Source organism: Salvelinus alpinus, chromosome 2, assembly GCF_045679555.1.
Source record: "Salvelinus alpinus chromosome 2, SLU_Salpinus.1, whole genome shotgun sequence".
NCBI classification, from domain to species: domain Eukaryota; kingdom Metazoa; phylum Chordata; class Actinopteri; order Salmoniformes; family Salmonidae; genus Salvelinus; species Salvelinus alpinus.
The window spans coordinates 110,641,747-110,660,683 of NC_092087.1; the positions used below are offsets into that span (position 1 = coordinate 110,641,747).

Below are 18,937 nucleotides of genomic sequence, written 5' to 3' on the forward strand. Positions count from 1 at the left end.
CTCATTATTATTTATAAATCAGTCAGCCAGTCAATTTACCCACAATGCAGCATGGATTTGATGCTCTCAATCAAGACCAGTGGTTTAGTAGAAGACATGAAGGCTACGCTGCTACGGTGTGGGACATCATCTATAATAATGACATAAAGGCTATGCTGCTACGGTGTGGGACGTCATCTATAATAATGACATAAAGGCTATGCTGCTACGGTGTGTGATGTCATCTATAATAATGACATAAAGGCTATGCTGCTACGGTGTGTGATGTCATCTATAATAATGACATAAAGGCTATGCTGCTACGGTGTGGGATGTCATCTATAATAATGACATAAAGGCTATGCTGCTACGGTGTGGGATGTCATCTATAATAATGACATAAAGGCTATGCTGCTACGGTGTGGGATGTCATCTATAATAATGACATAAAGGCTATGCTGCTACGGTGTGTGGGATGTCATCTATAATAATGACATAAAGGCTATGCTGCTACGTGCTACGGTGTGGGATGTCATCTATAATAATGACATAAAGGCTATGCTGCTACGGTGTGGGATGTCATCTATAATAATGACATAAAGGCTATGCTGCTACGGTGTGGGATGTCATCTATAATAATGACATAAAGGCTATGCTGCTACGGTGTGGGATGTCATCTATAATAATGACATACAGGCTATGCTGCTACGGTGTGGGACGTCATCTATAATAATGACATAAAGGCTATGCTGCTACGGTGTGGGACGTCATCTATAATAATGTGGCTGTTCTAAATTCTGTGTCGCTCAAAGCCTTGAGTAATGAACCTATTTTTGACACAATTGGCTGTAAAGCATCAATGCTTCAGGAAGCTTTGTTTCCCCATCACTACTTTTCAGCATGTTCTCTGTGAAGTAGACTATGGGAGTTTTGTAACTTTTACAACCTTGGCTTACTGCTAGCGCGCTAGCTGATTGACACCTGTAATCTTTATATTTTGGATTTTGGGGATTTTCCCTGCCATCAGTCTGTTTGTCTCTTTTGATCTGCAGTCATGTTTTTAGTTGGGTTTTGTTAGTTGGGTTCTAACTGGTCTCCGGTAGTTGGGCTCCAGCTCGCTGACCATAGCTAGTTGACTAAATAGCTAATGTTAGCTGGCTGGCAAAGATAACAGCATATAGCTAATGTTAGCTGGCTGGCTAAGATAACAGCATATAGCTAACGTTAGCTGGCTGGCTAAGATAACTGCATATAGCTAATGTTAGCTGGCTGGCTAAGATAACAGCATATAGCTAAAGTTTGCTGGCTGGCTAAGATAACTGCATATAGCTAATATTCTTTGATATTTGGTTAGATGGCATTATGTATTTCCAAAACGTTGGTTTACTTTAATCACTCAAGTCACGAGTGCAAACGATTGGTTTAATTTTAAGTTCTACATTTGAAGTTATTTCTGTTGTAGTTCACATCATAGGGAATAGGCTGGTCCTCTATATTACATCACACCTGACTTTGGCATTCTTCTGAATTCTGATTGGTTTAATGTAATAAGGTATAACTTTGCATTGGGACTTAAAACATATATTTCATTTGATATTTTATCAACATACACATACAAATTACAACACCATACAAACATTAACTACATCACACCTACCCAGACCCACTACAACACACCTCCATCTCCATTAACTACATCACACCTGCCCAGACCCACTAGAACACACCACCATCTCCATTAACTACATCACACCTGCCCAGACCCACTAGAACACACCCCCATCTCCATTAACCACATCACACCTGCCCAGACCCACTAGAACACATCTCCATTAACTACATCACACCTGCCCAGACCCACTAGAACACACCTCCATCTCCATTAACTACATCACACCTGCCCAGACCCACTAGAACACACCCCCATCTCCATTAACTACATCACACCTGCCCAGACCCACTAGAACACACCTCCATCTCCATTAACTACATCACACCTGCCCAGACCCACTAGAACACACCCCCATCTCCATTAACTACATCACACCTGCCCAGACCCACTAGAACACACCCCCATCTCCATTAACTACAACACACCTGCCCAGAGCATTCATCAGCATCATTTTATTTCTCTCCGTCACTTTCAACTTTTAGATAATAAAGCATTTGACTTTTCTATTGAATTAACAACAGAGGATTGGTTGATTTCCAGGTTTAATTAAGTATAATATTTAAGATGATTGATGAGAAACGTATCGTCCAACTCTGGGGTATCTCACTGCACCCTCAAATTCCATGTTTTGAAATATACAGACAGACAGATTAAAAGTAATTTAACATTGTATAACTGTACTTCTGACAGCCAACTTTCTAACGCCGCCCATAACTTTATGACATCATAACATTCCCAGAAGGATTATTGAGTCATTGTTAGTTTTACAATGAAGACATGACTCTGCCGTTGTGCTGTAGAATTTCTGAATTTTGTCTCTTGTATAATAAGGGACTATCATTTGTCCCAACATCACAGGCCACAGACTTTGATGCAGTTAAAGACTTCCAAAAGTGTTTCCGCAGTTTAAGATCAACTGAGTTTTTTTAATGGTGTTTCTCCCTGTGCACCTGCCAATGTAAATCCGGATCAGGAGTCAGATGTGAAGGAGGAGGTTGATCATCAGGAGTCAGATGTGAAGGAGGAGGTTGATCATCAGGAGTCAGATGTGAAGGAGGAGGTTGATCATCATGGGTCAGATGTGAAGGAGGAGGTTGATCATCAGGAGTCAGATGTGAAGGAGGAGGTTGATCATCAGGAGTCAGATGTGAAGGAGGAGGTTGATCATCAGGAGTCAGATGTGAAGGAGGAGGTTGATCATCAGGAGTCAGATGTGAAGAAGGAGGTTGATCATCAGGAGTCAGATGTGAAGGAGGAGGTTGATCATCAGGAGTCAGATGTGAAGGAGGAGGTTGATCATCAGGAGTCAGATGTGAAGGAGGAGGTTGATCATCAGGAGTCAGATGTGAAGGAGGAGGTTGATCATCAGGAGTCAGATGTGAAGGAGGAGGTTGATCATCAGGAGTCAGATGTGGAGGAGGAGGTTGATCATCAGGAGTCAGATGTGAAGGAGGAGGTTGATCATCAGGAGTCAGATGTGAAGGAGGAGGTTGATCATCAGTGAACCTCTAGGATTATGGCTGGGCTGGCGTTTCCACTTCCAGCTTGGTCATATATTTTGATACATTGAATGTTGATACTGTGAATCTATGTTATATATTTGTATCTCCTGTTTCATTAAGTGATGTCACTAAGTACTGCCCCTATATATACAATGCATTCGGAAAGCATTCAGACCCCTTCACTTTTTCCACATTTTGTTACGTTACAGCCTTATTCTAAAATTGATTCAATAATTTTTTCCCCTCATCAATCTACACAATACCCAATAATGACATCACAATACCCCATAAGACATCACATTGCCCCATAATGACATCACAATACCCCATAATTACAAAGCAAAAACAGGTAAATAAATGAAAAAATTAGATTTTCTTTAAAAAACAAGGACGTTTCTATGTGACCCCAAACTTTTTGAATGGTAGTGTACATCTACATGATGTATTGATACACCATGTAGGAGCAGTATAGACCTAGTCTGTTCATTATATACATCTACATGATGTATTGTTACACCATGTAGGAGCAGTATAGACCTAGTCTGTTCATTATATACATCTACATGATGTATTGTTACACCATGAAGGAGCAGTATAGACCTAGTCTGTTCATTATATACATCTACATGATGTATTGTTACACCATGTAGGAGCTGTATAGACCAAGTCTGTTCATTATATACATCTACATTGTGTATTGTTACACCATGTAGGAGCAGTATAGACCTAGTCTGTTCATTATATACATCTACATGATGTATTGTTACACCATGTAGGAGCAGTATAGACCTAGTCTGTTCATTATATACATCTACATAATGTATTGTTACACCATGTAGGAGCAGTATGGACCTACAGTAGCTTGCTAATTATTTAGATTTAGTTTGACTTAATGAAACTGCCTTAAATGTGCTGTAGTAACAATTTTTTATTCACACTAATCAATCAACACATTCCTGTCTTTGTATGTCTCAATATAATGAAATTATTGAATTAAATCCATTTGAAATAATCATTTTTTAAAAATAAAATATGATCCTCAACTGCGTTTCCCCTCCAGTCAGCAGACGGCGATGTGCGTCTTTCAGACGACGCTGCCAGCGTGACGTATAATCTAGTGGACGGTTCTTCATAAACAGCTCGTCAACCACCTCGGTAGCTTGCTAGCCAACATAACCGAAAGATTCAAGCTATTTATACGCTTTTGGTGTATATTACCTACTGTGTTTTAGACACACTTCTGTCGTATCTACTTGTTAACCTATTTAATTTAATATTACGTTATTTTGTATTAGTCAGCTATAGTAGCTGGCTGGTTAAGTTAGCACTAGCCTAGTAGCTAATGATAGCTAGCTAGCTAACATCCCCGAACATGAGCTCAGTAAGCTTCTCCCCTCTTGTTAAAGAAGAGGAGGTCTGCTGGGCGGAGAAAGAAGCTCTGGGGCTGAACATTGTCGTGAAAGAGGAGAAGGAAGAAGAGGATGTCACAGTAAAACAAGAAGTAGAGGGTGATGCTGTTACAGTGAAAGAAGAAGAGAAAGACGCGTTCAGAGTTTATGGAGTGAAAGAGGAGGAGGATTTTTCTGTGAAAGAAAAGGAGGAAGATGAAGTTTTTGGAGTGGAGGATGAAGAGGGGGAGATTACTGTCACATTAGAGGAGGATGAAGAACAGAGGACTGGAGATCTGATTAACACCAGTAAATACAGTGAGTACTATCTTATAAAACAGGGCCATTGATCTGATTAACACCAGTAAATACAGTGAGTACTATCTTATAAGACAGGGGCACAAACTCTGCAGTTGTTGAAGTAATGTGTGATTTTTGAAAGGGCATTCTATACTTGAATATGTTTTTGTACTGTGAATTGTTCATGACTTCCTCCAGTGATTATTTTCAAAATTTTCCTGTTGAAAAGTGATATATAAATACAGTAAAGTATAAACACACTAAAGGGAAACAAATAAATGTTTTGAGCAAAATAGTGTTTTTTAGACAACTGCAAACTAGAAGGAGTGAGTGATGTCATAGTAAGGCCTTCAAGGAGTTGGCTTGATGGGAAGTCGTGATGTCATCCAATAGGAGACAGATCTTCATGTGAATATTCATTATTCTTTTAAAATCCTTCCTGTTCTGTCAAGTTGGTTGTTGATCATTGCTAGAAAGCCATTTTCAAGTCTTGCCATAGACCTTCAAGACGATTTAAGTCCAAACTGTAACTAGGCCACTCAGGAACATTCAATGTCATCTTGGTAAGCTAATCCAGTTTAGATTTGGCCTTGTGGTTTAGGTTATTTTCCTGTTCCTACAGTTTTTTGTATTCAGATCTCTAAAATACACGCTACCTACGTAACATTTAGTGTCTCCTTATGTTATGCTGAGAAAACAGTTTTCATGGGCACAGAAATCCTAAATCATTTCAGAGTTTGCTAAATCCAATGGTTCTAACCGAGAGTCACCTTAACTTTATTGACAACACCCAAATCGATACTGTCATTAACGCGGTTCTTCAATAATTACACATAATTCTTAATACTGTAGCTGTTTAGTTACAGTCACATGTTCAACTATCATCAAGTGATCCAGGAAATCATTTTCTGAATGCCAGTCACATGACAAACATCACGACATGCAACAACAACCAAAGTGCTTCTTCATTCATTACTTTGGTCAAGACAGTTATGCCGTGCTCCACGTTGGATCCAACATCCCGAACAAATTGATGTTTATAATGTTATTGTCTGCTTGATTTACTGGTAGGGTCTCGTTAGTCTGTTTGCACACAGAGATCCTTAGCTCATCATTTGTGGAGAACTGTTCCTTGATATATAGATATACAACACACACGCTCCAGTATGTCTGTAGTTATTGTGGTTCAGTGAAGTTATGGGTCCTACAGTAGGTCTATGTTGTTGTTAGGTGAAGTTATGGGTCCTACAGTAGGTCTATGTTATTGTTAGGTGAAGTTATGGGTTCTACAGTAGGTCTGTTGTTGTTAGGTGAAGTTATGGGTCCTACAGTAGGTCTATGTTATTGTTAGGTGAAGTTATGGGTCCTACAGTAGGTCTATGTTATTGTTAGGTTAAGTTATGGGTCTTACAGTAGGTCTATGTTGTTATTAGGGGAAGTTATGGGTCCTACAGTAGGTCTATGTTGTTGTTAGGTGAAGTTATGGGTCCTACAGTAGGTCTATGTTATTGTTAGGTGAAGGTGTGGGTCCTACAGTAGGTCTATGTTGTTGTTAGGTTAAGTTATGGGTCCTACAGTAGGTCTATGTTATTGTTAAGTGCTAGAAAGCCATTTTCAAGTCTTGCCATAGACCTTCAAGACGATTTAAGTCCAAACTGTCCAAACTGACGATTTAAGTCCAAACTGTAACTATGGGTCCTACAGTAGGTCTATCTTGTTGTTAGGTGAAGTTATGGGTCCTACAGTAGGTCTATGTTATTGTTAGGTGATGTTATGGGTCCTACAGTAGGTCTATGTTATTGTTAGGTGATGTTATGGGTCCTACAGTAGGTCTATCTTGTTGTTATGGGTCCTACAGTAGGTCTATGTTGTTGTTAGGGGAAGTTATGGGCCAATTTGTTAAACACTTAATGTACAAACCCTCAGTTTCACGCTGATGGAAAAGCTAGCTAAAGAGCATTTTACTGGTTGAAGTGTTTTATAAGTATAAAGCAGTTGATTTGCGACAATAACACAAACATATTAAGCAGGAGATTCAAACGAGCCTAACAGTTGTAATCCAAAAGTAGTGTGAAATGCACTCATAAACAACCTGGACATGGAGGATATTAATGCACTCACACGGTGGTGAATTAGTGAATAGACACAGAACTTAATGTGAGTTTCCTTCAGTAGCACTCCTGATCTTGCACTGATTATGCGCTGTAATATTCAGAATACATTGTGGAAAACTAAAATCTTTGCTCACCATTTTTGTTCCAGGCAGATATACTACATCCATAATTAGTGGTTTCCTCATTAGCAGATATACTACATCCATAACTAGTGGTTTCCTCATTAGCAGGGAGGTGTTTCTGCAATCAAATTGTGTGTGCATCGCCCTCGTGCTGCAATTTTAGCACAGAAAGGGGCCTTTTTTGGAGTTCAAAGGTCGTCTGCCACCCGACTGTCTTTAGACAATTGTAAAATCATTTAACAGACCTCTGGGCATCACCTTTTACCTCAAATAAACAGTGGATTTCTGCTGTTGTGGCCCTTTAACCGTCTGACTTTGTTGTTCACACAGGAGAGAGATGTGACTATCGTGGATCCTCTGGGGAGCCTCAACAGCCTCATGATGCTGACAAGGCAGAGAAGAGTCTCTCCACGTTGAAACACCAGCAGAGAACCACGGGGAAGAAATCTCATTGCTGCTCTGACTGTGGGAAATGTTGCAACTCTTCATCAGAACTTAAAATACACCAGAGAACACACACAGGAGAGAAACCTTATAGCTGTGATCAATGTGGGAAGACTTTTACTACATCTAGCCAACTAACTGTACACCAGAGAACACACACAGGAGAGAAACCATATAGCTGTGATCAATGTGGGAAGAGTTTTGCTAAATCTAGCCATCTGACTGCACACCAGAGAACACACACAGGAGAGAAACCATATAGCTGTGATCAATGTGGGAAGAGTTTTGCTAAATCTAGCCATCTGACTGCACACCAGAGAACACACACAGGAGAGAAACCATATAGCTGTGATCAATGTGGGAAGAGTTTTGCTAAATCTAGCAATCTGACTACACACCAGAGAACACACACAGGAGAGAAACCATATAGCTGTGATCAATGTAGGATGAGTTTTTCTACATCTAGCAATCTAACTAACCACCATAGAACACACACAGGAGATAATCCGTGCTGTGATCAATGTGGGAAGAGTTTTTGTACTCCTAGGTATCTAACTATACACCAGAGAACACACACAGGAGAGAAACCTTATAGCTGTGATCAATGTAGGAAAAGTTTTTCTTCTTCTAGCTATCTAACTATACACCATAGAATACACACCGGAGAGAAACCTTTTAGCTGTGATCATTGTGGGAAGAGTTTTTCTTCTTCTCGCTATCTAACTATACACCATAGAACACACACAGGAGAGAAACCATATAGCTGTGGTCAATGTGGGAAGAGTTTTACTCAGCCAAACAGCCTGAATATACACAAGCGGACACACACAGAGGAAGAGATACTCTGATAAAAGATCTCTGATTAAACATAAAATACATCAAGGAGTTGTTTCATGATATCAATTAAATAATGTCACAATGTAGAACGTTCTAACATTGTAGTAGGAGTATTTTATTGATGTCACAATGCAGAATGTTTTAACATTGTTGTAGGAGTTTTTTATTCATGTCACAATGTAGAAGCCTAAACATTTGTCCCTGTTACACTTCCCACGTTGGTGACCCACTTGAATGAAAATGCAACACTTCAAAATGTAGCAAACTGTTTTCTACAAATTGTCCTCTAACCAGGGATGTACACATTACTCCCAGATTCTGTGTGGTTTTTGAGCTGTTCGTTTTCACAGAACGTGCAACCTCATCTCCCTTCTGTCACACAATTGATTTCAACATGATATCGTTGAGTGATGACAAATAAGTTTTGTTCCTTTGTTTAGCGACCCCTAAATTTAAATGCATCACTCCAAAATGTAGCTGACTGTTTTATGCAGGTTGTCCTCTAACCAGTGAGCTAAAAGATATCTCCCATTTCCATGTGTTTTTTTTAGTTGTGTTAGTTTCAACAGCACCTACAACCTGATTTCCCCCCTAATCAATATCAGTGATTTATTGCTACTTGTCAAAACAACAGTGTTTCTGGTGCTTGTGCAGTTTATAAGGAGCTTGTTTAAATAAATATAAATACAAGTAATATGATTATTGTGGCAGATGTTTGTGTATATAGTACATTTTATGTTTAGGTTTTCAATTTATCACAAACTGTCGACATTGGGGATATCCCACCTAGCAAAATGACGTTGAAAATAAGACTATGCCCGACGTACAATATAAGTTTGGTTTTAGTTGAAAGTTGAAAAGAAAACTATTTAATTTCAACGTACTCGCAGCTTATACACATGGACGCAGTATAATAAATCGGTCTATAATCAATTTTATTAACAATCTTAATAAATTGAGTCATAAATGTAGGATCTATTTGGGGGGAAGGTGTTACATTCTTTGGTTTTTCCATTTATGTTTTGAGGTTGGACTTTATCTCGTATAGCTTGTTTAGCCCGTCTAGCTCGTTAGCACGTAGGACGCACTGATTGGTGTCACCTCGTTAGTCAGTATGTGTTACACCTGTGCTGGCTTGTCCATCTCGTTAGTGGGAAGGTGTTTCACCTGAGCTGGTCCAGGTTCTATTTAAGAGTGTCTGGCCCAGTGCTCCAGTTGTCTTGATAGATGTGGAGAGTCAACACCTTTAGTTGCTCCACCTTTTTGGTTTGTTTTCTGTCTTTAAGTTTGGTGTGGGTTTTTCTTTTGTTTTCCTCTTCTTGGGCAGATTTAGTGGGTCTCATGGTGGGTGTCTTTTAGGTCCCAGTTGTTGTTACTAGTCAACTTCCAGTGGACACCCCCATAGTGTCTTTCAGAACCCCTCCTAAAACCCCACCTGTTTACTTGTTGTTGTCAGTGACTCTTTGATATTTAAGGGACATTTATGTTTTCTTGCTGGGGAACGTTACAACAAACAATGGAGTAAATCATCATATTGTTAATATTTTAATCAAATGTAATTTTCTTAAAATGCTCATTAGTCTTCCATTTAATCTTGTTTTTACCCTGATGTTTGTTGTAAATGTGAGATTTTTGTAATTTTTTTCTTTCTGTGAAATTTGATAAATAAATAAAGCTTGATTTGAACATATTGCGAAACGAATGATTCCAATGACCGACCAATCAGGCGTGGTGGAGTGGCAAACACCACCCCCGTCTCTACCAGGGGCTTGAGGTGGTCTCCCACAGCTCTGCTGGTGGAGTGGTAAACACCACCCCCGGCTCTACCAGGGGCTTGAGGTGGTCTCCCACAGCTCTGCTGGTGGAGTGGTAAACACCACCCCCGGCTCTACCAGGGGCTTTAGGTGGACTCCCACAGCTCTGCTTATGTCATGTTCTGTGGCCTTGCCGTTCCATTTCTTGACTGCCCCTGCAACACAGAAATAAACACATTTAATAATATTATATAAAACACTCAAAGTAATGGATATGGAGCATCTATGGCCTCAGTTACACCTGGCACCTAAATGTGACTTCTGTTATCTGATCACTCCAAGCTGCATTAGGTTCAGATCTAACAGGATGGGCCTTTGACATAGTCTGGACGCAGTCAGGCCACTGAATATAAATAAGCAACGTATATACATATGAGATGAGTAATACATAGACTAGGATACAGTATATACATATGAGATGAGTAATACATAGACTAAGATACAGTAGAATAGGATAGAATACAGTATATACATATGAGATGAGTAATACATAGACTAAGATACAGTAGAATAGGATAGAATACAGTATATACATATGAGATGAGTAATACATAGACTAAGATACAGTAGAATAGGATAGAATACAGTATATACATATGAGATGAGTAATGCCAGATATGTAAACATGCAGGAGATCCACGAAGGAAAGATAGTGATGGTGCTCAGTGACGTTGTTGCAAATGGTGGGTAAAATGGTAAAACGTTTGAGTTCATTTTGTCCATTATTACATCATTACATCAAGTGTTCCAATGGTAAAACGTTTGAGTTCATTCTGTCCATTATTACATCATTACATCAAGTGTTCCAATGGTAAAACGTTTGAGTTCATTCTGTCCATTATTACATCATTACATCAAGTGTTCCAATGGTAAAACGTTTGAGTTCATTTTGTCCATTATTACATCATTACATCAAGTGTTCCAATGGTAAAACGTTTGAGTTCATTCTGTCCATTATTACATCATTACATCAAGTGTTCCAATGGTAAAACGTTTGAGTTCATTTTGTCCTGGTCACTTTGCCTTCTGTTTATTGCCACGTTGGGATGCAACCTTTGTTTGTTGTCATTTTTTAAACATTTTTTATCATTTTACCCCCGTTTTTTCTCCCCAATGTGGATCTTGTCTCATCGCTGCAACTCCCCAATGGGCTCAGGAGGCGAAGGTCGAGTCATGCGTCCTCTGAAATATGACCCGTCAAACCGCGCTTCTTAACACCCGCCCGCTTAACCCGGAAGCCAGCTGCACCAATGTGTAGGAGGAAACACCGGGCGACGCTCGGCCAATTGTGTGCCGCCCTATGGAACTCCCGATCACGGCAGGTTGTGGTACAGCCCGGGATCGAACCCGGGTGACGCCTCTAGTGACGCCTCTAGCACTGCCATGCAGTACCTTAGACCGCTGCACCACTCGGGTCTATAGTGACGCCTCTAACACTGTGATCTAGTACCTTAGACTGCTGCACCACTCGGGTCTATCGTGACGCCTCTAACACTGTGATACAGTACCTTAGATCGCTCTGCCACTCAGGCATAACTTTTTTTAACCAATTCTGATGGTTGTTAAAAGTGGAATTTTGACATTATTACCGTTATATCAACACACTTAACACTCCCAACACCCCCAACTATAATTCTCTTTGGCACCGTAGACTTCTAGTGACCACTTGATTCCATGTGACCAAACATTTCATGTGACCGAATTCTCCGGTTGGAACATTATTGATGTTTTATGTTAAAAACATCCTAAAGATTGATTCCATACACCGTTTGACATGTTTCTAAAGGACTGTAACGGAACTTCTCGAGTTTTTGTCTGGACGAAGTGCCTGCGCCTCATGAAGAAGATGGATTACTGGGCTGAACACGCTAACAACAAGTGGCTATTTGGACATATGAGTGTTTTCTATCCAATACTACTAATAATATGCATATATTATTGGGGGGCGCTCATCCCACATTGATCACAGCTATAAGGTTTCTCTCCTGTGTGTGTTCTTCTATGACCTACTGAAGAGATAAGTCTTCAGTAAAGACTTAAAGGTTGAGACCGAGTCTGCGTCTCTCACATGGGTAGGCAGACCGTTCCATAAAAATGGAGATCTATAGGAGAAAGCCTTGCCTCCCGCTGTTTGCTTAGAAATTCTAGGGACAATTAGGAGGCCTGCGTCTTGTGACCGTAGCGTACGTATAGGTATGTACGGCAGGACCAACTCGGAAAGATAGGTAGGAGCAAGCCCATGTAACGCTTTATAGGTTAACAGTAAAACCTTGAAATCAGCCCTTGCCTTAACAGGAAGCCAGTGTAGGGAAGCTAGCACTGGAGTAATATGATCAAATTTCTTGGTTCTAGTCAGGATTCTAGCAGCCGTATTTAGCACTAACTGAAGTTTATTTAGTGCTTTATCCAGGTAGCCGGAAAATAGAGCATTGCAGTAGTCTAACCTAGAAGTAACAAATGCATGGATACATTTTTCTGCGTCTTTTTATAATTTGATCATTTTATATTGTATAATTATAATCCAAAGTAGTGTGAAATGCACTCATAAGCAACCTGGAAATGGAGTTTACTCCCATGAGTTTTCCCCTATTCACATTCAGAATACATTGTGAAAAACTAAAAGCTTTGCTCACCATTTTTGCTCCAGGCAGATATACTACATCCATAACTAGTGGTTTCCTCATTACCAGATATACTACATCCATAACTAGTGGTTTCCTCATTACCAGATATACTACATCCATAACTAGTGGTTTCCTCATTAGCAGATATACTACATCCATAACTAGTGGTTTCCTCATTACCAGATATACTACATCCATAACTAGTGGTTTCCTCATTACCAGATATACTACATCCATAACTAGTGGTTTCCTCATTAGCAGGGAGGAGTTTCTACAACCAAATTGCATGTGCATCGCCCTCGTGCCGCAATTTTATTAAACACAGAAAGGGGCTTATATTGGAGACCAAAAGTCGTCTGGCACACTGCTTAGAGTTTCAACAACATGAATAACTTATTTCTAGTCTACAATCATCGATGTTACTACTAAAATATGACTATTCTTGCTCATTTTAAGACAATTGTCAAATAATTTTAACATTCATTACAGACGTCAATTGTTGTACAACATCATGGCTACGCTGTTGGCATCACCTTTTACAGTGGATTTCCACTGTTGTGGGCCTTTAATTATCTGACTTTGATGTTCACACAGGAGAGATACGGGACTATCGTGAATCCTCTGGGGAGCCTCAACAACCTCATGATGCTGACGAGGCAGAGAAGAGTCTCTCCAGATCAGAACACCTCAAGAAACACCTGCAGAGACCCACAGGGAGGAGAACTCACTGCCGCTCTGACTGGGAAGAGATTCACCTCATCAGGCATTACAATTCATCAGAGAACACACACAGGAGAGAAATCGTATAGCTGTGGGCAATGTGAGAAGAGTTTTAGTCGATTTGGCCATCTGACATTACACCAGAGAACACACACAGGAGAGAAACCTTATAGATGTGATCAATGTGGGAGGAGTTTTGGTAGATCTGGCCAGCTGACATCACACCAGAGAATACATACAGGAGAGAAATCTTATAGCTGTGATCAATGTGGGAAGAGTTTTGGTGCATCTTGCTATCTGACAGTGCACCAGAGAATACACACAGGAGAGAAACCTTATAGCTGTGGTCAATGTGGGAAGAGTTTTGGTAGATCTGGCCAGCTGACATCACACCAGAGAATACACACAGGAGAGAAACCTTATAGCTGTGATCAATGTGGGAAGAGATGTACTACATCATACTCTCTGACTGTACACCAGAGAAAACACACAGGAGAGAAACCTTATAGCTGTGGTCAATGTGGGAAGAGTTTTGTTCAATCTGGCTCTCTGACTGTACACCAGAGAACACACACACACAACACACAGGAGAGAAACCTTTTAGCTGTGGTCAATGTGGGAAGAGTTTTGGTAGATCTGGCCAGCTGACATCACACCAGAGAATACACACAGGAGAGAAACCTTATATCTGTGCTCAATGTGGGAATAGTTTTACTACATCAAGCAATCTGACTTCACACCAGAGAACACACACAGGAGAGAAATCTCATAGTTGTGATCAATGTGGGAAGAGTTTTACGACATCAAGCAATCTGACTTCACACCAGAGAACACACACAGGAGAGAAACCTTATAGCTGTGATCAATGTGGGATGAGTTTTACTATATCTAGCTCTCTGACTTCACACCAGAGAACACACACAGGAGAGAAACCTTATAGCTGTGATCAATGTGGGAAGAGTTTTACTACATCAAGCCATCTGACTTCACACCAAAGAACACACACAAGAGAGAAATCTTATAGTTGTAATCAATGTGGGAAGAGTTTTCCTACATCGAGCCAGCTGACTTCACACCAGAGAACACACACAGGAGAGAAACCTCATAGCTGTGATCAATGTGACAAGAGATACTCTGATAAAAGATCTCTGATCAAACATCAGAAAATACATACATGAAGTTGTTTCATGATATCAATGAAATAATGGCACAATGTAGAATGTTAACATTGTAGTAGGAGTATTTTAATGATGTCACAATGTAGAATGTTTTAACATTGTAGAAGGAGTATTTTAATGATGTCACAATGTAGAATGTTTTAACATTGTAGAAGGAGTATTTTAATGATGTCACAATGTAGAATGTTTTAACATTGTAGAAGGAGTATTTTAATGATGTTCTACCTTATCCTTTGCCCTGTTCAATTGATTGCAGCATGATATGGATATTAGCCTCAGGGGGAAATCCAGGCTCTGAATTGAAAGAGTATTATTTAACAAAAAATTACTAACAAAAAAAGAGCTGTGTTACACTTACTGCGTTTGCTGACCCACTTTAATCAAAATGCAGCACTTCAAAATGTAGCCAGCTGTTTTCTACAAGTTGAAAAAGCTGCTTGTTTAAAAAAATACATGTAATATGATAATTGTTGCAGATGTTTGTGTATATACATAACATGAAAGAAGTATAATAAATTGGTCTATAATCAATTTTATTAACAATCTGACATCACTCCAGTATTTCTTGACAACATTCAAATGCTAATTGTCTTTATTCCACTACTGAAGAAGCATGACTCAAATCACCTCATATTTCAAACATTCAGCCTGACGAAATATATATGTTTTATTATTCCATGCCTCATCATTAAGTTAATTATTACCCAATACATATTATCAAATGGGTGTACATTTGGTTTTGATATTTCATATTTACAATTATGTAACATTTAGTAATCATAATTATTTATGTAACCAGCTGACCGTTTTGGGTACAATTATATTGACGTTGTTACCCTATTTTTAGAATATCAGGATTCATTCTCAGATGTGCTAACCCAAATGCATGCCATTGGGGACTGGGCCCGATCCAACAACATGCCTATCGAGTGAACCCTGAAAAGAGAGAAGCTCCGCAGTGAGGTGGAAAGTTACTACAGATATTGCAGGAGTTGGTTGGTGATTGTCTCAAGGGTGGGCAGTCAGCAAGTTTTGCGTTTTGCCAGTGTGTTGCCATGGATCACAATTTATTTTGTTCCAAGGGGACGAGAGTTCTAGAACTTAGTGAGTTTTAGGAAGTGTGTTCTAGAAGCTCGTGGGGGAAAATATAGGATCTATTTGTTGTCTTAAGGGGGAAAGTGTTACATTCTTTGGTTTTTCCATTTATGTTTTGAGGTTGGACTTTATCACGTTTAGCTCGTTTAGCCCGTATAGCTCGTTAGCACGTTGGGCGCACTGATTGGTGTCACCTCGTTAGTCAGTATGTGTTACACCTGTGCTGGCTTGTCCATCTCGTTAGTGGGAAGGTGTTTCACCTGAGCTGGTCCAGGTTCTATTTAAGAGTGTCTGGCCCAGTGCTCCAGTTGTCTTGATAGATGTGGAGAGTCAACACCTTTAGTTGCTCCACTTTTTTGGTTTGCTTCCTGTCTGTAAGTTAGGTGTTGGTTTTTCTTTTGTTTTCCTCTTCTTGGGCAGATTTAGTGGGTCTCATGGTGGGTGTCTTTTAGGTCCCAGTTGTTGTTACTAGTCAACTTTCAGTGGACACCCCCATGGTGTCTTTCAGAACCCCTCCTAAAACCCCACCTGTTTAGTTGTGGTTGTTGTCAGTGACTCTTTGTTAGTTCCCTCTTCTGTTTAAGGAATATTTCTGGTTTTCTTGCCGGGGACCGTAACAACAAACAATGGAGTAAAACAAGCTGATATTTTGGGTCGGATATAGCATCATATTGTTAATATTTTAATCAATGGCATTTCCTTAGGATGCTCATTAGTCTTTCAGTTGTTAGTCTTCTGCTTTTTATCCTCTTATGTTGTGTACTAAATATATCTGTTTATTTTCATAGTTTTTTCCTGTGAAGCCATTGTGTTGCATCCATGTCTGAAATGTGCTATATAAAGAAAGCTTGATTTGAACATATTGCAAAACAAATGAACCCAATGACTGACCAATCAACAGACTCTTGCAAAACCAATTAACAAAATATATGCAAACACATATCTTGGTCCATCTTAGTATGAAAAACAGTATCAATTCAGTATATCTTCCACTATGTCAAAATAGTGCATGGTATGTATGTTTAGTATCACTTTTCAACCAACCTAGTTCATTTGTTAAAAAATGTGACTTCTGTCATCTGATTACTCAAAGCTCCATTAGGTTCAGATCTAACAGGATGGGCCTTTGACATAGTCTGGACGCAGTCAGGCCACCAAATATGCATCAGCAATGTAAAGAGATACATCCTTGGGACGTCCCTAGCCCATTGAAATAATTAATTCTCCTACTATTATTCTGACTTTTCACATTCTTAAAATAAAGTGGTGATCCTAACTGACTTAAGACAGGGAATTTTTACTACGATAAAATGTCAAGAATTGTGAAAAACTGAGTTTGAATGTATTTGGCTAAGATGTATGTAAACTTCCGACTTCAACAAATGAGATGAGTAATGCCAGATATATAAACATTATTAAAAGTGACTAGTGTTCCATTCCTTAAAGTGGCCAACAGTCTGGTGGCCTTGAGATTGAAAAACAGCTTCTGTCTCTCTGTTCCAGCTTTGATGCACCTGTACTGACCTCGCCTTCTGGATGATAGCGGACTGAACAGGCTTTGATGCACCTGTACTGACCTCGCCTTCTGGATGATAGCGGGGTGAACAGGCTTTGATGCACCTGTACTGACCTCGCCTTCTGGATGATAGCGGGGTGAACAGGCTTTGATGCACCTGTACTGACCTCGCCTTCTGGATGATAGCGGGGTGAACAGGCTTTGATGCACCTGTACTGACCTCGCCTTCTGGATGATAGCGGGGTGAACAGGCTTTGATGCACCTGTACTGACCTCGCCTTCTGGATGATAGCGGGCTGAACAGGCTTTGATGCACCTGTACTGACCTCGCCTTCTGGATGATAGCGGGCTGAACAGGCTTTGATGCACCTGTACTGACCTCGCCTTCTGGATGATAGCGGGGTGAACAGGCTTTGATGCACCTGTACTGACCTCGCCTTCTGGATGATAGCGGGCTGAACAGGCTTTGATGCACCTGTACTGACCTCGCCTTCTGGATGATAGCGGGGTGAACAGGCAGTGGCCGGGTAATAACAAAGAACAAATGTGTGTACCTGAGGGGAAATATGAATACCAACTATCAATCACTTAGATCATGTATTTTCAGGTAGAGATACATCCTTGGGACGTCCCTAGCCCATTGAAGTTGACATTTAAAAGGGTTACGGTTAGGGGTTAAGGTTAGGGTTTAGGGTAGGGATGTCCCAAGGATCCCAGGTAGCATTGACCATTGTGCATTCTTCTGTCTCTTTTACATAGCAGGTGATGGGTTCTGACTTCTGAACTTGAAAATATGAAATATCCTTATTATGTGAAATTGAATTAAACAATAATGTATGTTGATGCTAATATGATGTACAATATTCCATGATGTTTCTATATGATAACAATAGAATAATATATTTAATATGCCATATACTAATTTTTAACAGTTTCACAGATTAATTTTCATTAACTTCATCATTATGACACACCCCTCACTATTGTCATTGGTTACACTAATTGCACTGTTTGTCTACATAACCTGGTTCAAGTATTCATGACATAACCCTGAAGGAGGCACAGTGATGCTGAAACGTTGGTACATACCCATTAAATTGCTGGGAGTTTACACGTGGAGTGTGCAACTTCCTTTATTTTGATAGTTTATAATTTATTCGCCGTTAGTCAGCACCTCCACACAAACTATTTTTCTGGGTGTGCGCCAGCTCATGATTTTTAAGGGTAGGTAACAACACATCCGCCACGCTGATCCTCAACACAGGGGCCCCTCAGGGGTGCGTGCTCAGCCCCCACCTGTACTCCCTGTTCACTCATGACTGCACGGCCAGGCACGACTCCAACACCATCATTAAGTTTTTTGATGCCACAACAGTAGACCTGATCACCAACAACTACGAGACAACCTATAGGGAGGAGTTCTGGCCGTGTGGTGCCAGGAAAACAACCTCTCCCTCAATGTGATCAAGACAAAGGAGATGATTGTGGACTACAGGAAAAGGAAGACAGAGCACGCCCCCATTCTCATCGATGGGGCTGTAGTGGAGCAGGTTGAAAGCTTCAAGTTCCTTGGTTTCCAAATCACTAACAAACTATTATGGTCCAAACACACCAAGACAGTCTTGAAGAGGG

At 40.1% G+C, this 18,937-nt stretch overlaps 1 protein-coding gene and 1 pseudogene across 1 annotated transcript in view; one reads left to right on the plus strand and one right to left on the minus strand.

Annotated features, from left to right (window-relative positions):
- LOC139548189 (zinc finger protein ZFP2-like) overlaps window positions 1-18,937 on the minus strand; it is a 249,135-nt gene that overhangs the window by 60,780 nt on the left and 169,418 nt on the right. The gene's annotated exons all lie outside the window — the stretch shown is intronic.
- Window positions 4,224-14,269, plus strand: LOC139552277 (zinc finger protein 271 pseudogene; annotated as a pseudogene).